Source organism: Choloepus didactylus, chromosome 8 (assembly GCF_015220235.1).
Source record: "Choloepus didactylus isolate mChoDid1 chromosome 8, mChoDid1.pri, whole genome shotgun sequence".
NCBI lineage: Eukaryota > Metazoa > Chordata > Mammalia > Pilosa > Megalonychidae > Choloepus > Choloepus didactylus.
The window spans coordinates 100,857,944-100,878,630 of NC_051314.1; the positions used below are offsets into that span (position 1 = coordinate 100,857,944).

A 20,687-nucleotide genomic window follows, 5' to 3' on the forward strand; every position below is an offset into this window, starting at 1 on the left:
TGAGGGGTGACAGTGGGATTGGGAATGCCATAAGGACCAAACTCCACTTTGTCTAGTTTATGGATGGATGTGTAGAAAAGTAGAGGAAGCAAACAAACAGACAAAGGTACCTAGTGTTCTTTTTTACTTCAATTGCTCTTTTTCACTCTAATTATCATTCTTGTTATTTTTGTGTGTGTGCTAATGAAGGTGTCAGGGATTGATTTAGGTGATGAATGTACAACTATGTAATGGTACTGTAAACAATCGAAAGTACAATTTGTTTTGTATGACTGCGTGGTATGTGAAAATATCTCAATAAAATGATGATAAAAAAATAAAAATAAAAAAAATAAAATAAAGTAAAGTGTATGACTATTTCTAAAACCTAGGGATCTGGTAGATACTTTTTTGTGTAAAACAGAAAATAAAGACACTAGAAAGGAAAAAGTAGATTTATATATGACTGTGTGGACATCTTAAATTCTTGTAAGGGAAAAGATACATAAATGAAGTCAGTGGGAAGACAAGTACATAATGAAAAACTATTTTCAAGAGAAAGTGTTAAGATCTATAAGGGACAAAGAACTCCTACAAATACATGGGGAAAACAATGAACTACCCAAAAGAAAAATGTAATGATGCCTTTTTATATCTGCCATAAACACGTTTAAGTCTATGTTCAAGATCATTATTGAAAAACTGTTTTAAAACTCTGTGGGAAGAGGCAGAGTATATTTTTGTTTTGTTTTGTTTGTATTAATATGAAAACAGTTTCTGGGAAGTCTTTTGGTAAAAAACCATCTGCGGAATAAGACATTCCTAAGGAATTCACATTCATTTATCCAACCAGAATTTACTGAATCTCAAATAAGTGCAAGTTTCTTGGAGAACTGTTTGATGAAGACATTTGGCTACTTTATATAAGTTTGAGTAATTGGGGTGGGAGGTGTGTTTCAATTCTGAGATTAAATAAAGGCATGCAGCTATAATTTCCACTACAATCTGCTGTGAGGATAGGGGCTGAGGGGACGAGGTTGGGTCACAGGGTAACTGGAAGCCTCCGGTGATGAAACTGTGAAGATCCTATCAGTTGATCTAATGGCCAAGGCCAGTTTGAACAGTTTTTCAGAGAGGAAATCAAAGTAAAGTAAGTAGCTAATGCTTTCTAAAGTATTGAAGAGAATTAGGTTAGGAGACAGTGATTGCTGTCTTTGTAGATTACATGGGTGTTTGCCCATCCTTGGGCTACTGAACCTTTAAGGGAAAAGGCAAAACTCAAAAGGAGTTAAAACTAGATAAGCATGACTCTATATCAGTTACTTTCTTTTTAAAAGAATAACTACAAGAATGATTACTTAAGCTAAAGTTCTCATAGACAGCTGCTGAGATAAGCTGACAACAAGCTCATCTTAGCTACTCAGCAGTTAGTATTGGGGTATCCAATCAGTTGAGCAGGGCATAGCGTTAAGGAACCCAAATGGAAATTAGTATTTACAAGTCAAGGACTTGATGGTCAGTTAAAGCTTCCTGAACAGAGCAGTACTCCTGGGCAGCCAACTGGGAGCAGAGGGAAGTAGTAAACTCAGACATTTTATGTTGTTGGCATTAGTTGGGCTATGCTGCCAACTGGTTTAACCCCACCTCTTGACATTGGTTTAACAAGGGGAAAATGCATAATAAAAATGAGAACTGGAATAGAGGATGTCTTGGCCTAGGGCACAGTATGGAATGGAGAGTTATGTAATTAATGTCTAGATTGTAAGCACCCTGAGAGCAAAGACCTTATCTGTCTTATTTAATGCTGGACCCCCCTGGCATATGGTAAGCAAATGGCACACAAAGGAATGAATGAACATGCTGTTCTGCCAATTCAGAATCTTTTTGGAGTAACATCAATCATTCATAAAAGCCCTAAAGGACTGATCCTGTTGGACTTCCTTTCACACGACTGAAGTAAGGGGCCCGAGTCTCAGGAATCCTCCACAGCTTTAAAAGACCTGGAGTTGTGGGGCAGCCAACTGGAGGGGTCTGAATTGGGAAAAGGGAGGTGAATTCAGCCAGGTCTACTTTAAGCCTCATGGAAAAAGCCCCAGACTCTGGATCTCTGATTGGTTTTTCTCTGGCTTTGTCTTTTGTGATAAGAGATAAGATCAGAGATTCAGCATGAGTGTAAGTGTAGGAAGACAGAGGTTCCCTGCAAGACTGTAAGATTTGTGAGTGAAGGAACGGTGTCTTCCCCAAGTCTGTGTAATCAGTACCCCATACACAACCAAACCAGGCAACGATCCCCAGTGCTTGATGACTCAGGTGACACATCATCAGTATGGCGCACTAGCCACTTCCTTCCTCCCCCTTGGGTGACTGATCACTCTAGACTTACCACATAGAGGAGATAAAAACCAGCTGGCAATGTGTGCATTAGTGCCTGGTCCTGAGTAAAGATAAATGTAAAAGGAAAGGAGAGAGGGAGAGAAAATCAATGCAGAGAAGCAAGATGGAAAGAAAAACTGTCTTACTGTTTAGTGCTCAATTTCAGCAGTTTTAGTATTATAATTTAAAAAATACGAAGACACAAACAACCAAAAAAAAACAAGAAAAAAGGAAAGCATTCATATTGCTATCTCAGTCATAGCAGGACTGTGGCATAAGCCTTACTGTTCAGTCCAGATGGCAGTGAACAAAGAGTGTCCTGATTGAAAGACCATAGGAAAAAAAAAGGAGTGAATGCTGTGTAAGCACACTGGAAGTTATAAAGAAAGAGAAAGCATACACATCCAGCTCTACCTGGGAATACTGGGACCTCACTTATAAAGTGATTGCCTTTTCAAAACAACAGTAAAGGTTTATTTCTAGTTCCCATCACATCTCCATGCTGCCTTCACTCTGAGACCCAGCCTGACCCAGCTGCCTCTCTGGAGCTTTGCCAGTCAAACGAGCAGAGAAAAAGAGGAGGGGACAACACACAAGGACTCAAGGCTTCCGCCTCAGTGACTTACATCGCTTCTGCTCACATTTCATAGGCCAAACCGAGTCAAACAGCCACATTTGAGTTCAACAAGGTGGGAATGTATAAGCTTCCAATAGAGAGGACACTTCATTTTTTTTTTTTCAGAACAGTCTACCATAGCAGATATCTTTGTCTTGTTCTCAGTCTCAAAGAGAAATTGATCAGTTCACTATTTTAAGAAAAAAATTTGGCTAATTGTATTTTACATGTTACATTTGAAGGGCAAGTCACAAACTCTCTGGACCTCAGTTTGTCTGAAAAATGATGGAACTGGACTAGATAAGTGTTTTTCAACCTCAGCAGTACTGATATTTTGTGCCAGAAAATTACTTGTTATGGGGGCTGTCATGAAATGTAGGATGTCTAGCAGCATCCCTTGTTTCTCTACCCAGTAGATGCCAATGGCACTTGCCCAGGAACGACAACCAAAAATGTCTCCAAACATGGCCAAATATATGTCTGGTTGGGAACCACTGGACTAGATGATCTCTAATGTCTCTTCAAATTCTAAAATTCAGTGTTCCACTATTCTACATTCAATCTGTTTAAGACCCTTTGCCAAATTTTGGTCACGCAAAATTATATCAGTCCAAGCATGTAGTAGTAACTCTACAATCTGTAAAATGATACTTTGAAAACAAAGCTTCACCTACTGTAAACACAGAATCTACACCCATGAATCTTTTAATATGCTAATTAAATTCTGTAAACTTTTAAGAGTAAATATATGAAATGAGTAAACAACATTGCTATAGAAGGTTGGGAACCACAACTTTTTATATAAGTAGTGTTTAGGCTCTGTCCCAAGGCAGTTTTTTCTGTAAGTGGTTTAGATATATTTTATTTATTGAATTTATATCTTGCCTCATTCCAAAAAGCATTTGCAGCAGCTTACAGAAACTCATATGCAATAAGACTTAGAGAGAAAAAATAAAAACAGGATAAGAGGTAAGTGAAAAAGAGAAAATAAGCATTCCAATCTTAAATATCAATACCATTTTTTTTTTTTATTAAACATAAAACTTAGTTCAGAATTTCAGGATGTTTATGGAAAAGTTGTCAGTGAAGAGGAATTATACTCATTCTCTAGTGAAACAAGATTTTTCTTAAGATATCAGAGATATGTTCCATGTGAGGCCTTAAATCAGAACAACTCTTGAAAGGACCCATAATCTAAACAACAGTTTCACAGGAAAAGCTGGTCCTTAAGTAAACCTTAAATATAATTTAAAAACATAACTTTGAAACACAATTCAGTAGCATGTTTCTTTGGGACACTAAAGTAATATGGGTAGTTTTCCAATGACCTAGATGATCCAAGGGTAAGCTGTCAATTACCGATAAGTGGTTTTCAAAATATGGTGAGCAGAAAAACCTTTTCTTCAAAGGAAATCTTCTACAGAAGTCTTGTACATAAAACAGATCATGGCAAAACCGCTCCCTTTCCTTCATCCATTCTCTCCCCTCCTCGGAAGGACTCAAAGTCTCCTGTGACAGATTCAAAAGCCACTAACCTAGAGAATAAAACTTCAAATAACTAGAGTAGATTCACCAATTCAACAAATATTTATGTTCTCCTAAGTATCAGAGTAAATATTGTTTTATATACTGTTTTTCTTAAAAGTCACTTTTTCAGTTGAACTTTTTATTAGAAAATTGACAGTTCCATGTATAACTTCCTGTCAGACGTTGGAAGGGTGATTAAGCCCAGATCTTTCAACCTGGCAGGATTAATCACTGAGCCCACTTCTATTATGGAATGAAAGTCTCTGACCAGGATTCACTTCCAGGTGGGAAGACTGTCCCACCTCACAGCCAATGAGTGCAAAGTCAGGATTCTTCTTAAGAATCCATTCTGTATCTACTCAGGACCTGACCCAGGGCTTGGTTGAAATCCAAAGTGTCTACATTATAAATATAAAGCATTGCTGAGGCAGTTGGATCTGATCTGAAAATTTTCAGAGTAAATGTTACCAGTCATTGAGCACTGTTATGACTTTTTGGCTCCTGTCAGCTGAATGCCAGGTAGCTCTTCCCTCCTCAATCTCACCCCACACCCCTGGGCAGTCCACTTCTACTCTTTGCCCCTGGACCCTCCTCTGACCTTGCTCCTCAGTCCTGAACTGATGTTCTTCAAAGAGGAAGGCTCATCTAGGCCAAGTCTTATCATTTGAGTAGAAAACAGAGAACAAAGAATTGCACCAGGAGAAAGGGAACTTTGAATCCTTCACCCTCCCACCAAGAACTCCAAAACAGAATACTTGCTTAGATTTTATCTCATGATTCAAACATAATCAAGAGCCCCTCCTTGAAAAAGAGAGGGAAGTGAGGAAGGGCTGACCAAGAACTTGGAAGAGCCTCAATCACACACTAGTAACTAATTCTAAACAACATGGTCTTCTGGTGTGCAGTCCTATAACTAAACTAAATAAAGAACTAACAAAACAGAGCAGTCTGATATTTCCCATTTACATGGAAAATGTCTGCCAAAATTACCTTTGTTTTATCAAAGTTAGTGTTTTGTCTTCTGTCTTTGCAACTGGTTAAAAAATAGAAATTTAAAATTACATCCAACTTTCAATAATAATAGTGTGCTGGTATGAATGTATTATGTCCCCCAGAAAAAGCCATATTCTTTGATGTAATCTTGTGGGGCAGACATATTAGTGGGGATTAAGTTGGAACATTTGGATTAGGTTGTCTGCATGGAAATGTGCCCCATCCAACTGTAGGTGATAACTCTGATGAGATATTTCCATGGAGGCGTGGCCCCACCCATTCAGGCTGGGCCTTGATCAGTGGAGCCATATAAATGAGCTGACAAACAGAAGGAACTCAGTGCAGCTGAGAGGAACATTTAGAAGAGGAGCTACAGCCAGGAGGGACACTTTGAAGAATGCACAGAAGCTGAGAGAGTAGCTGTAGATGAGAGACAGTTTGAACACAGCCGCTGAAAGCAGGCTTTTGCTCTGGAGAAGCTAAGAGAGGACAAATGTCACAAGAGTAACTGAGAGTGATATTTTTGAGGAATTCAGCCTAGAGAGAAACGTCCTGGGAGAAAGCCATTTGGAACCCAGAACTTTGCAGCAGATGCCAGCCATGTGCCCCCCGCTAACACAGGTTTTCCGGACGCCATTGGCCATCCTCCAGTGAAGGTACCCGATTGCTGATGTGTTACCTTGGACACTTCATGGCCTTAAGACTGTAACTCTGTAACCAAATAAACCCCCTTTATAAAAGCCAATCCATCTCTGATGTTTTGCATTCCAGCAGCATTAGCAAACTAGAACAAATAGCAAGCAATTACATAGGACGCATTATGAGCCAGGCATTGGTTGGGGATGATATATATCCTTTTAACCTTCATATTACCTTTGAGGATATTATTATCCCTTTTTTAAAGATGAGCAAACTAAGGCACAAGTAAGTTCAGTAACTTGTCCAAGATCAAATACTAGTGAAATGTAGAGTTGAGATTTATTACAAAAAAGTCTGGCTCCAGAATTTGTTCTCTTAACTACAACACAAGACTCTTATTGGGGATTTCTCCTGATCACATAGGAAAATCAGAACATAGGAAATAAGAATGATCATGAGCCACTTCCCTACAGTCGCTATGTGACCACAGAAGGAGAAATAATTTTAAAGTCTAAGCAAAACACGAATAGGTATGAATAACTTCTGCAGAACTAAATCGTATAATCCATTCTCCCATCTGCCATAAATGCACCACTGCTTTTCCTATCTCAGAATACTGACAACCATTTTATTTCTCATTTTCTTTACATTCCAATAACAGAAAATCGCAGTTTTCCACACACTGATGAATTAGGTAGTAGATGAAAATTTCTGTTTATTTTGTGATCTAGATGGCCTCAACTTGACTCTGGGAAAGAGAAGAAAACATTTTGAATTTATCATTTGGAAACTGAAGCTTCCTTTTGAATTGATTTGAAGCATATGTATTCTTCCTATAAAAGTAATAAATGTTAAGGGAGAAAATTTTAAAATACAATCCAGGTAACAGAAAGTTGAAACCCAGTGCCTGGTGATGATGATGCAAACATTGAGGTATGTACATCTTTTCAATTTTATTTCCATATACATCTCAGCTACCATTTATTGGGCATTTAAAGATGGTCAGGCACTGTGCCAAGCACTTACTTATGTTTTCACAAAATTGCAAAATGAGTATGATTATTATTGCACTTTACAAATTTGGTAGCTGAGGCTTAGAGAAATTAGGAAACTTGCCCAAGGTCAAGGGCTCCAAGGCAGGGGTCCTGGGAATGCTGAGCCCAAGGAGGCAGGTGCTAAGTCTGCAATCCGTGGCTGGTAGAGGCTCAACAAATGTGGTTAGCCTTAATTCCTCCAGTCAGTTTTATCCCTTTTTTCATTTAAATACAAGTTCCCAGATTCACTTTAACTCAGGGTTTAACTCAATTTCAGCAGTATTGACAATTTGGGCCAGTAATTCTTTGTTTTGGAAGTTTGCATTGTAGGATGTTTAGCAGCATCCCTGGCCTCTATCTACAAGATGCCCCGAGCCACTCCCCTAGTGGTAGCAATTTCACCCATACTGTCAGGGTGCACAGCTGTCAAAGAGCTCATTAAAAATAATTCTAATTGATTGTGGTGATGAATGCACAACTATGTGATGATACTGTGAGCCACTGATTTTATACTTTGGATGGATTATATGGTATGTGAATTTATCTCAATAAAATTGCATTAAAAAATAATTCTGATGAAGAGCACATATACTGACAATTGGCTCCTGTGACCTTCTACAAATCTTGGATTTTTCTTCCTGGTCATCAGATGTCTCCTACAGTATTAATGGATTCATTTCTCTCCCCTGAGGCCATTGAAAAACAATGTCTCTCTCTTTTAACTAAGTGTGATATTGAAAGGGATCTCTGAATCCAGGCTGCAGTGTTCTGCTTTGGCTTCACAACCAAAGAAAGGATACAGAGGGACAGGTCAAAACTGGTTTCCTCTAATTTTCCTAATTGCCTCTATAACAAATACCATGAAGTTTCATTTTACAGCAGGGAATTTTCTTAATGCATTTACTTTCCTTCATAGAGTGAAAATCTTATAGTCAAAACTACTGACTAGTTCAATGTCAATAAAAAAAGAAAAAAGGAACAAAAATAGATTTTATGGTAGTAAACTTTTTCTTTAGTCTTCTACTTTTGAACCACATATTCTGGTATCTATTCAGTTTACATGGCAGGAAGAACTGACTGTTAAGTGCACTAATGAGAATGGGTACATAATACTCTGGAAATTAAAACCAAAAACAAACAAAAGCAATAGTAAATCAATATTGTGGTTTAATCTGATAAATTCTATAAATTATCAGTATAATTAACACAAGCTGCTCCCACAGACAGAGCCCTTAACTTCAGTGGTTTAACTCAATAAATGTATATTTCTCACTCAGGTAAAGTCAAAAATAGGTTGGTCAGCCCTCCTCCACTTTATAGCTATGCCATCTGGAATATTACCACCTCCAAGTGCATTATGGTAGGGGAAGAGAGGGATAGAGGATGTACACTGGTTTTAAATTGCTTTGCTCTAGAAGTTACACTACTCAAGCCTGTTCACAGTTCTTGGCTAAAACTAGTCTCATGATGCTAACTGAACTCAAAAGGAAGCTGGCAAATGTGGTGGGACACATGGAGCATTTGGTGAGCGCTAGAATTCAGTTCAAAAGACATAACACTGAAGAGAAACTCTGGGAAGATGGGGGAGTAGGAAGCTCCAGGAATCAGTCCTTCCCCAAAACAATTACTGAACTGGCAGGAGCTATCTGAATAAACTGTTTTTAATGTCTGGAGTCTAGAAGAACACTGTGCAGCATCCAGGGAAGAGCTGGAGAAAGAGTCTGGTAAATTGCAGTAAATATAGGTAATTTTTTTCCTTCCATGCAACAGCTACCTCCCCCATTCCACAACGGCATGGCAGGCAACAGTGGAACTGCAGCCCAGATCCTGTTGCAGCTTTCTGGTGCCAGAGTGGACTACAGGGACCTAGTCCTCCAAAATCCAAGGCTGTGTGGTATATTTTGATCAGCTCCTTCAGATCACTAGGGGCTGGCTCTAAGGGCAGCCCTCAGACAAAAGTAGCAAAGGAGTCTTAAGGAGGCTGTACCTACTTTTTCTCTCTCTCTCTCTCTCTCTTTTCTCTTTCCAAACCCCATTTGGGAAAGAAAAGTTTGGAAAAGTCACAGATTAACAGCTCCAGGCCTCAACAACAACAATAAACATTTAGCAATCCCAGAGGGGTAAGAGAACTAAATTTCCAGTTATAACAACTGTGCCGGTTTGAATGTATTATGTCCCCCAGAAAAAGCCATGTTCTTTGATGCAATCTTGTGGGGCAGACAGAATAGTGGGGATTAAGTTGGAACGTTTGGATTAGGTTGTTTGCATGGAGATGCACCCCACCCAACTGTAGATGATAACTGATGGGATATTTCCATGGAGGCGTGGCCCCACCCATTCAGGGTGGGCCTTGATCAGTGGAGCCATATAAATGAGCTGGCTCAAGGAGAGGAAACGGAGTGCAGCTGTGAGTGACGTTCTGAAGAAGAGCAAGCTTGCTAGAGAGGCATGTCCTGGGAGAAAGCCATTTTGAAACCAGAACTTTGGAGCAGATGCCAGCCACGTGCCTTCCCAGCTAACAGAGGTTTTCCGGACGCCATTGGCCATCCTCCAGTGAAGGTACCCAATTACTGATGTGTTACTTTGGATACTTTATGGCCTTAAGACTGCAACTGTATAGCCAAATAAACCCCCTTTTTATAAAAGCCAATCCATCTCTGGTGTTTTGCATTCCGCAGCATTAGCAAACTAAGACAACAACATAATAGCCAACATGTCCAGTTCTCAACCAAAAATTACAAAATGCAAAAAGAAACAGGAAAGTATGGCTCAGTAATTCATAGGGAGAAAAAAAGAATTTGCCAGAAACCATCTCTGAGAGCACTCATACACTGGAACTATTAGTCAAAGATTTAAAATCAACTATCTTAAATATGTTCAATAAGCTAAAAGAATCCATATACAAAGAACTAAAGGAAATTATTAAAACATTGTCTGAACAAAATAAAGGGATGGGCATTATAGAAAGGAACCATATAGAAATTTTGGAGTTGCAAAGTACAGTAACTGAAATGAAAACCTCATTAGATGGATTCAACAACAGATTTTAACAAGCAGAAGAAAACATCAGGGAACTTCAAGACAAGATAATTGAAATTATCCAGTGTGAGGAACAAAAAGAAAAAATAATGAAGACAAATGAGCAGAGCCTGAGGGACCTGTGGGACACCATCAAGCATACCAACGTATGTGTCCTTGGAGTTGTAAGACAAGAGAAAGAAAAAGAGGCAAAGAAAGTATTTGAAGAAATAATGGCTGAAAAATTCCCAAATCTTAGGAAAGAAATAAGTATACACATCCAAGAAGCTAAATGAACTCCAAGTAGGATAAACTCTAAGAGATGAACACCAAAACACATTATCGTGAAATTGTGAAAATTCAGAGACAAAGAGAGGGTTTTTAAAACAGTAAGAAAGAAGCAACTTCTCACACATAAGGAATCCCAATAAGATTAACAGTGAATTTGTCATCAGAAACCATGGAGGCCAGATGCACATTTAAAGTCTTTAAAGAAAAAAAAAAACTGTCAACCAAGAATTCTATATCCAGCAAAAGTATCTTTCAAAAATGAAGGAGAAATTAAGACACTGACAGACAAACAAAAGCTGAAAGAGTTTATTTCCAGAAGCCCTGCCCCACAAGAAATGCTAATGGGAGTCCTTCAGGCTGAAATAAAAGGACACACATTGTTAATTCAAAGCCGTAAGAGAAATAAAGAACATTGGTAAAGGTAACTATATAAGTAATATGTACTCTTGTATTCCTGTACTTTTGGTTTGTAACTGCCCCCTCTCCCCCATATGACTTAACAGGCAAATGTGTAAAATAATGTTTTAAACCATGTTAATTGGAATATGATGTATAAATATGTAATGTGAGCCAATAACAATATACAGGGGGAAAAGTTGGGGATATATGGAAGTAGAGAGTTAGCATGCTATTGAAATTACACTGGTACTAGTCAAATTAGGTTGCTATTAGTTTAAGGACATATATCTGTTATGGGTTTAATACCCAAAACATATAAAGAATTCCTAAAACTCAACAACAAAAGACAAACAAACCGATTTTTTAAAATGGGCCAAGAATTTGAACAGACATTTCTCCAAAGACAATTTCAAATGGCCAATAAGTATATAACAACAAGCTCAAAATCATCAGCCATTAAAGAAAAACAAATTAAAACTACAATGATATACCACTTCATAACAATAGGATGGCTATTTTAAAAATAACAAGTGTTACGGAGGCTAAGGAAAAATAGGAACTTTCATACATTGTTGGTAGGAATGTAAAATGGTGCAGCCACTATGGAAATCGGTTTGGCAGTTCCTCACAAAGTCAAACATAAAATTACCATTAGACCTGGCAATTCCTCTACCAGGTATATACCCAAAAGAACTGAAAGGAGAGACCCAAACAGATATTGATACACTAATGTTCATCACATAATTATTCACAATAGCCAAAAGTGGAAGCAACCCAAGTATCCCATCAACAGATGAATAGATAAGCAAAATATGGTATACCCATACAATGGAACATTATTCAGCCTTAAAAAGAAGTGAAGTGCAGGCCTATGCTACAACAGGGATGAACCTAGAAGACATCAGGTTGAGTGGAATAAGCCAGATACAAGAAAAATATTGTATGATTTCTTACAATAAATATTGTATGATTTCTTACTTAGAAGAAGCAAATTCTAAGAGACAGAAAGCAGAACAGTGGTTACCAGGCGTGTGAAGAGGGAGGAATGGGTAGTTAATGCTAAATAGGTATGAGTTTTTGTTTGGGGTAACAAAAAGTCTGAAAATAGACAGTGGTAAAAGTTCCACAGTACTGTCAATGTATTTAATGTCAAAGAATTGTCCACTTAAAATGATTAAAATAATTTTTACATTTGTATATTATTAAAAAGATATAATACTGAAAACCTGGAAACAGCGATTTCTATACTTCATATAATGAAGTATTATCAAGCCATTAAAATATTTTCTGAGGATATTTAATGACATGAGAACTTGCTCATAATATAGCCTTGAGTGAACAAGCAGGATACCAAACCAAATACATATTATCTTTTCAAAAAGTATAAATATGCGAGGGAAAACCTAGAGGAAAATATAACTTTGTTGCCAACAATTATCTCTGCCTAGTATGGTAAGATAATGTTATTCTCTATATACTTTATTTTGAAATTATCCACAATGAATATGTATTAATCTTATAACAAAAATATTATTAAAGGAAAAAGAAATTATATAATTCAAATTAAACAGGAATGCCTACTGTTCTAGTTTGCTAATGCTGCCAGAATGCAAAACACCAGAAATGGACTGGCTTTTATAAAATGGGGTTTATTTGGTTACACAGTTACAGTCTTAAGGCCATAAAGTGTCCAAGGTAACACATCAACAATCAGGTACCTTCACTGGGTGATGGCCAATGGCATCTGGAAAACCTCTGTCAGCTGGGGAGGCATATGGCTGGTGTCTGCTTGCTCCCACCTTGTGTTTCAAAATGGCATTCTCCAAAATGTCAGTCAGCTTCCAAAGGCTATCTTCAAAATGTGTCTCTCAACTGTGGCTCCTCTCTCAGCTCCTATGTTTTCTTCCAAGTGTCCCTCTTGGCTGTAGCAAGCTCGCTCCTTCTGTCTGAGCTTACATGATACTCCAGTGAACTTCAAGGCCCATGCTGAATGGGTGGGGCCAAGCCTCCATGGAAATTATCTAATCATAGTTATCACTTACAGAGTTATCACATCTCCATGGAAACACTCAATCAAAGAATTACAATCTAATTAACACTAATACGTCTGCCCACATAAGATTGCATCAAAGATAATGGCGTTTTGGGTGACATATTACATTCAAACTGGCATACTACCCACCTCACTACTTCGTACATAATAAACTCTCAATAGTTGCATGAATGAATGAGAAGGACACAGGAAGAATTAAAGAATGAGATTTGTTACACTTTTATCTGAAAATGTATTTTAATAGAAGTCAATTTAAATTTTGAGTTGCTTAGGTGTGGTGCTAATAAAAAGAAGGCAGATATATTGGAACAATCTTCAAGATCCAAGATCCCTGCATGGCTTATAACTCTACTTTATTTGCAAGAAAGGTCCAAGAAACCTCAAACTATTCTTTTCCAACTAAATGCTGAAATCAGAAACTAGGAAATTCAAATTTTATTTTTTAATTGTAGAATCACCATTTTCTATTAGGAAACAAAAATTTGAAGAATAAGCATTAGAATTACAACTAAAAGTTATTGATCAGTTACCATAAGCCAGCACTGTGCTAAACATAACTTTTTAAAAACATATTCTTTTTTCTCATTTATTCCTCAAATTAATATTTTGAAAAAAGATTATGCCATTTAACAGATTTGGATACTGGGGCACATAGATGTGAAAGAGGATTTGACTTTGAATAGCATGATTCTAGAGCCCATAATCTAACCACTACCCTATACATGTCTATTTGGGGAGGGGGGGCTTTATAAAGAGCCTTCTTTCCAGCAGAGTGGAATATTAGAAACTGCATTTTCCAGACTTCCTTACAGTTGAGTTGATGAGTGTGATTTAGGGCCCACCAATCAGGTGCACTTGTGTGAATTTAAAAAGGGCAAGTGAGACTGAGGTGTTGGCTGTTTCTGCCATTAAGCATGGTCATAGAGGTATTTTCTTTCCTGTGACAGTGCTAGCAGAGGTCGCTGCGTCTATATTCCCAATTCCTTGGTGTTGAAAGGTATGATAAAGGGCATCTGTTTTGCTGGTGCATATTACAGCAGGCATGGCATGGCTCTGGAATGAATAGCAGCAGTTGCCGTTTCTGACTGTGGGGGCTTTTTTACTGTGGCACTAGCCTGTAGCCTGAAGCTGACAATCTGTAGTGGCAGCATCCCAATATGGGAACACTGAACTAAAATTCATGAAAAGTTACAAACAAATTCATTCAAAAAAATATTTACCAGTGCCTTCTATGTGCCAGGCCCTCTATAGTACTAAGTGAAGGAAATACAATGACAAGCAAAAATTCACATCCCTGCACTTAGGGAACTTACAGTCCAGTTGGAAGATCAGAAATTAACTAAATAATTATAGAAATAAATAAATATTTACAAAATCAGATCACTCTTAAAGTTCTCTGCCTTAGGCTTTCCTTTTATCTTATTCCTTGGGCAGGGAATACCATTAGGAATTTCTAGAATTCACAATAACTTCCTGAATGTTCAATTTGGTTTATCAATCTTAACCTTCAAATCAAGGTAAGTTACAATCAGGAGTTAAGATATCAAATAAAGACAAGTTAAAACCAGAAATGATGACAACGCAAAACTTCCAAGATGTTCTACTGGCAACGGCTACAATCAATGATTACGGTAAGCAAGACTATTCTCTCCTCAAGATAGAAAAAAAAAATACAATCATGATGTCAGTGCTGTGGAAAATAATTGGTCATACTGATATACTGTTAATGGAGTCTGTGTCTCTGGCTGAATAATATTGATTCCACTAATGTTCTTTCTAGTGTCAGCTCCTTCTCATTTGTTACATAGCAAGCTATCTTTCAGCTTGGAAGGATCACCCCTCAGCCTTATGATGGGTAATGATTTGGCAGTGGGTGTTTTCAGGCTCTTATCTGTTACCATGGTGGGGAGGAGGCTCAGTAAGTCATGTGAAAGATTGGATGTAGCTGTGTCTGAAGATATAATGACAACAAATCATTTTTCTCTCTGGATCTGAACAAATTATAGGTAGTATTGGGTACTATCGTGTCATTAAGGCTTCCAGACAGAAGATAAAGATACCACCCTTAAAGTCATAGACCTAACCTAGTCTTTAAAAATGTTTTTGTAAATAAAAGAAATTTAGAGATTAAGTACAACTGAAATGTTATCTACCTCCATTTAATTTTTAACTATATAAGGGAAAAATCAGTGAATTAATATGTATGCATATGATAGCTGAAACTTAATTATAAAAAATAGGTTTTACCATTAGCAAACAGGAATGCCTACCCACCTCAGCACCTTGTATATAACAAACCTTCAACTGTTGCATGAATGAATGAAAATGAAACAGAAAAGCAACTGAAACAGCACCACTGTATTTCATGATGATTCAGATTTTCATCCCAGACTATCAGAATGAAAACTAATTTGAGTCAACTAGCTCTTACTACCCAGACTTGGTAGTAAAAGACTCACTCCCCACCTAATTTTTCGGAGTGAGCTAATCCAGTAGGTGGGAATGGCAGTGAGTGATACCATTTGTTGAATATCAAGTATGTGCCAGATTAACCACATAAGTATATGTCAGGTGCCTTACCTAGTTATCTAATCTCAAACAACCCTGCAAGGTGGACATTATTATCCCATTTTGTGGGTAAGAATCTGAGGCTCGGAGAGTTAAACAGTTGCCCAGAGAGGCACACTAGGAAGTGGTGGGGCCTGGATTCAAACCTCAGCCTGTCATGCCCCAAGCCTTTCCTTGAAAAGGAAAGTTCAGTGTACAGAGAGGGCAGTGCTGTTTCAGAAGGAGAACCCAAACCACAACTAGAAATTTAATTTCTCTATTCCCTGTCCAGGAAGCGGGATGGCAAGATAAGCTGGGACGAAGGTCAAGGCACCAGGCGACAGGCTGGGTTCCAGCCAGAGCCCCAGTCCCAAGGGGATGGTTAATTCAGGGACTTTGGCTTAGGGACATAAATACTCAGTATTGATTTAGACACAAGAAATCCTAGGCCTTTGGCAGCAAGGCAATTCCAGAATCCCACCTGCTGGCGAGCTGATTCTCCCTGAACACTCCCTGCCAGGACTGGCTTTTGGGATCAAGTGGTTAGTGCTCCTTTAGCGGGTGAAGGACAGTAGTGTAACAGCTGCAGCTGAACAGATCAGGGATGACAAAGTCTACCCTTTGTTACTGTACTGATGATTGTACAGTGATACCTATGAGGCCTCTTGGGACGTGTAGTGTTATTGTGTCTACATTAAATAGCCCCAGACCATTATTCTTTTTATAGTTCCTCTCTCTTCCCTCTCTGGCAGCCTACCAGTAGTCCCATAGTAAAAAGTCAGTATGCCTGACTAGGAATTTCTATCTCCCTTACTCTCCCTACCCAGTCTCTCAAAAAATATATATCTAATCACTAGTCGGTGTGCTAGAAAATTGGTAAGCCAAACATATGGGACTAAATTATTGGTCCCATTCATTCATTCTTTCATTCATTCACTCAACAAACATTTCTTAAGCATTCCTAATCAAGAGTGGCAAGCATTATGCAAGGCGCTAAGAAAACAAAGTCCAAGAATACAGTTCCTGCCTCTGAAGGGCTCAAACACCAGTGGGGATGGAGAAGTGGGAATAAAATGCTGACATTGCAGCAACACAGCAAAGGCTATGACAAAGCTCAGCACCAGTGAAAAGGACACACAGAGAAGGAAACAGAGCCATTCAGGAGAAGCAGAAGACTATGCATAAATAAAGGGCATGGACTTCTCTACATGCATTCAACCATGAACTCTGGGAGGCAGGCACCAAGTCTGACAACTTCAGAGTTTGAAGAATAGCTAGTATTTACTGGGTGCTTGCTATGTGTCAAGGGTGTTCTTTCCACATTAACTTATTTAGTTCTTAAAATAACTTTTACACATGGATATTATTTTCATTTTCATTTTGCATCTGGAAACAGAAACAAAGGAAAGTTAAGTACTTTCCTCACGGTTATATAGCTACTAAGTGGGGCTGCCAGGATCTAAACATAGGCATTTTTATTCCAAAGCCCACATCTCAACCTCTTAACTATATTAGCACCCTCAACCTTCAGCACATAGCAAGGTGCTCAATAATTAATGGTCAGACTTCCGGCGAAGATGGCAGAACAGAGAGGAGAGAGCTCAAGGACTCACTCCTTCCACTAAAACAACTATTAAACAGGCAGAAACTGTCTGAAACAACTATGTTGAAATTCCAGATGCCAGAAGAACACAATATAGTATCCAGAGAATAGCAGGAGGAAGAGACTGATAAGTTACGGTAAAAAACTATAAATTGCACACTGCTCAGTGGCTAGCGGTGCCCAAAACCCAGGCTCACAGCAGGCCACCGCGGGGTCCAGCCTCTAGTTAGCTATTGGTTACAGCAAGGGACATAAAAATCCTCTTCCCTAAGAACAAGGGTGTGCACAGCCAATCACCGAACACGGCTTTTGAGGGCAGCTATTGTTCCTATCCATCCTGGACAAAAGCAGCAGCAGGCATTGTTTCAACCCTCCCTGGCAGGGTGGAGATGGTGGAGATTTAAGGACACAGGACTTCCTCAGGGCTGTGGGGGACGGCTGCATTTGCTACACAACCCAGGAAAGCTCAGCTTCAGGGAGCTGTGGGAGAAGTTTTTGTCACGCTTCCTTTGGAAGCCCCTTCATGGGCCCCTGCACTGTTTTAGCTGGGAAAGACCAAATTCGGAAAGCACACACACACACACACACACACACACACCCCAGGGTGACCAGCCACCCAGAATTTACCCTCTAGGCAAAAGCAGTAAGAGACTGTTCCAGTTTGCTAACTAATGCTGCCCTTATGCAAAATACCAGAAATGGACTGGCTTTTATAAAGGGGATTAATTAGGTTACAGATTTACAGTCCTAAGGCCATAAAAGTGTTCAAACTAAGGCATCAACAAGAGGATATCTTCAATGAGGAAAGGCTGACGGCATCTGGAACACCTCTGCGAGCTAGGAAGGCGCGTGGCTGGTACCTGCTGATCCTTTCCTCCCAGGTTCTGGTTTCAAAATGACTTTCTCCAAAATGTCTCCGGGCGTCTGTTTCAATTCACCTCTTTTAGCTCCTCTGCGTCCTTGCTTCTTTCTCCCAGACATTTCTTCTAAGCATCTGGGGTCTTCTCTTAGCTTCTCCAGGACAAACTCTGGGCTTCATCTTTTAGCATCTCCAAATGTCCTGTCTGCATCTCCAAGCATCTCCAAGTATCAGTTTTCAACAGCCATATCCAAAATGTCTCAGCTTCTCTTGGGTGTTTTGTCCTCCTGCTCTCTGTGTGAGTTCTCTTTAAAGGACTCCTGTGATCTAATTAAGACCCACCCTGAATGGGCAAGGTCCACACCTCCACGGAAATAATACAATCAGAGGTTCCGCCCTAATCAACAGACTAATCCATCTGCCCCCACAAGATTGCATAAAAGAATACGGCTTTTGGGGGGACATAATATATTCAAACCGACACAGAGACAATGAAAGGAGCATAAAAAACTACAGACGTGGACAGTCTAAGACAAAGGCCTACCACCATAAAGCATCTGGGGGACGGGTCCAGCTGGCAGGGGAGGCAGCAGCAGCAGCAGTGAGCTGCAGCAGAGCGCCCCATGTGCAAGTGTGGAGAAGCGGCACCAACGGGGCCGCGGGAGACATCCCCGCCCCCTCCGCAGGCACAGGGCCACGCCTGACTCACGGTCTCAGTCACCCGCTCAGCAACCTGCCCCAGGCTAGGAGACTGGCTTGTGGGGTTGAGCGGACTGAACTCAGGGTGCAAAGAGCACAGGGCGGCGGTGGCGGCATTGATATCGGGGGTAACGACAGACTCAGCAGACAGGGAAGATGACAGGATCGAGCTGGGAGATGTGACACCACACATTAAACAGTTGAAGAGATTAAACCAAGTCATCTTTCCAGTCAACTACAATAAGTTCTACAAGTATGTATTAGAGGTTGGCAAACCAGGAAAACTTGCCTATTTCAATGATACTGCAGTAGGTGCGGTGAGCTGTAGGGTGGCTCATTCAGAGAATCAAAAGACTTTACATCTTTACACTAAGATGTCTGGCACCTTACCGAAGGCTAGGAATAGGAGCTAAAATGTTAAAATCACGTCTTAAACATCTATAAAACATATGGCACTTTTGACATCTATCTGCATGTCCAGATAAGCAATGAGTTGGCAATTGACTTCTACAGGAAGTTTGGCTTTGAAATGATTGAGACAAAGAAGAACTATTATGAGGATAGAGCCCACAGAGGCTCATGTGTTGCAGAAAAACCTCAAAGTCCCTTCTGGCCAGAATGCAGATATGCATAACACAGACAACTGAACAAGTTACAGATGAACTTTCTTGCACTTGCTTGTCACCAAATAAAAGGGAGGCCCACTGATTTTTCCCCTTCTTTCTTTTAAAGCTACCCCCCCATTCTTGTTTCTCTTTCTTCTCTCCTTCCTTTTTCTCTAAAAGTTTTAATACCTTCAAAGACTTTAAACATTAATTATGTTTGGATTGTTTGAGTTTTCTGACTTTTGTGAGGTGGTTTCACTGAAGGAAGGAGAAGGTATAGGTATGCTAATTTCACAGTTACGATATATGGTCCCAAAAATTGGGGTGTCAAATAATTTCAAAATTTTAAGCTAATTTTTAAAAATGTCCTGCTTTCACATTGAAGGGCAGGACCTACAAAATATTGTATATTTCAAAAGACAAAAAGCAGCAGCAGCATTATCTTGTTCTCTAATTCATAGACAAGTTAGTGTGCTTGTGGTACTTTGGAGTTTTTAGAGACTATTTGTAGGACACTAATCCCTAAACACTGCCTTCTCTCTACCTTTACTCCATCTGAGCACTATCTCAGGGGCTGGACCATTATTATCCTTGCAAGAAATACTTAAGCTTTCGATGTCGTTTTTTTAAGCAGTTATTTCCTCTCTTCCTTGCTGGTGGTTGAGGTAGATGGGGCAGTTGGTTAGGTAGTGTTTATACTTCAATCCCAGTATTTGAGTTAAACTGCTTTTTGCTAATGAGTGGGATGGTTGTGAGCAAGTCTGTTTTTCCTGCTGTTGATTGTTACTAGTGGCATTAACTGTTAGAGTGTGGGCTGGTGAGATCAATTTAATGTCCCAGCTAGAGATACGGCCTTTAACTGACCTAAAGAGGTTTGTTGTGATTTACTTTTTTTCTCCTGTCCTTTTTCTTCAGTGAACCCAGTAGTAGTTTTAGTCAACATGGTTAAAAATGGAGTTTATGTCCTTATAGGTCAAGACCCCTAATTAAACCTGAAGCAAGTGTTTTCTCTTGGACATATTAAAAAGTACTTAGAAGGAAGTTTAGTACACAAAAAATGCATTTGATGTCAGCTAATGCAGGCTGTTAAACCTGTGGCCACTGAGTGTTTGATTAAATAGGAAAGACTATCTAGGCAATATTTCTGAGAACATAGCTGTGCTATTGTTTACCTGTTGGAGAAAATCCCAGATTTGATTACACTCTGTGCCTACAATGTTGAGTTTAAGGACTTGGGGAAGAGTGGAATTGTTAAACATATTGCTTCTATTCTTGGAAAAGTAGAAGTCTAGAAGTGTTAATAATGCACATGTCGCTGTGACCTTCTCTACAGACAGAACTGAGTTATGCCAGAATATTTTTTTGCATGTAGACAAGTGGCTTTGATGTTGATCAATTTTTGAAAGATGGAAAACATCTGAAATTTTCACCTTTTCCTCCCATAGTCCCATC

At 39.2% G+C, this 20,687-nt stretch overlaps 1 protein-coding gene and 1 pseudogene across 5 annotated transcripts in view; one reads left to right on the top strand and one right to left on the bottom strand.

Moving 5' to 3' along the window:
* Window positions 1-20,687, bottom strand: part of BICD1 (BICD cargo adaptor 1) — a 311,166-nt gene that overhangs the window by 211,063 nt on the left and 79,416 nt on the right. The window lies entirely within an intron of this gene.
* Window positions 8,956-19,277, top strand: LOC119541584 (annotated as a pseudogene).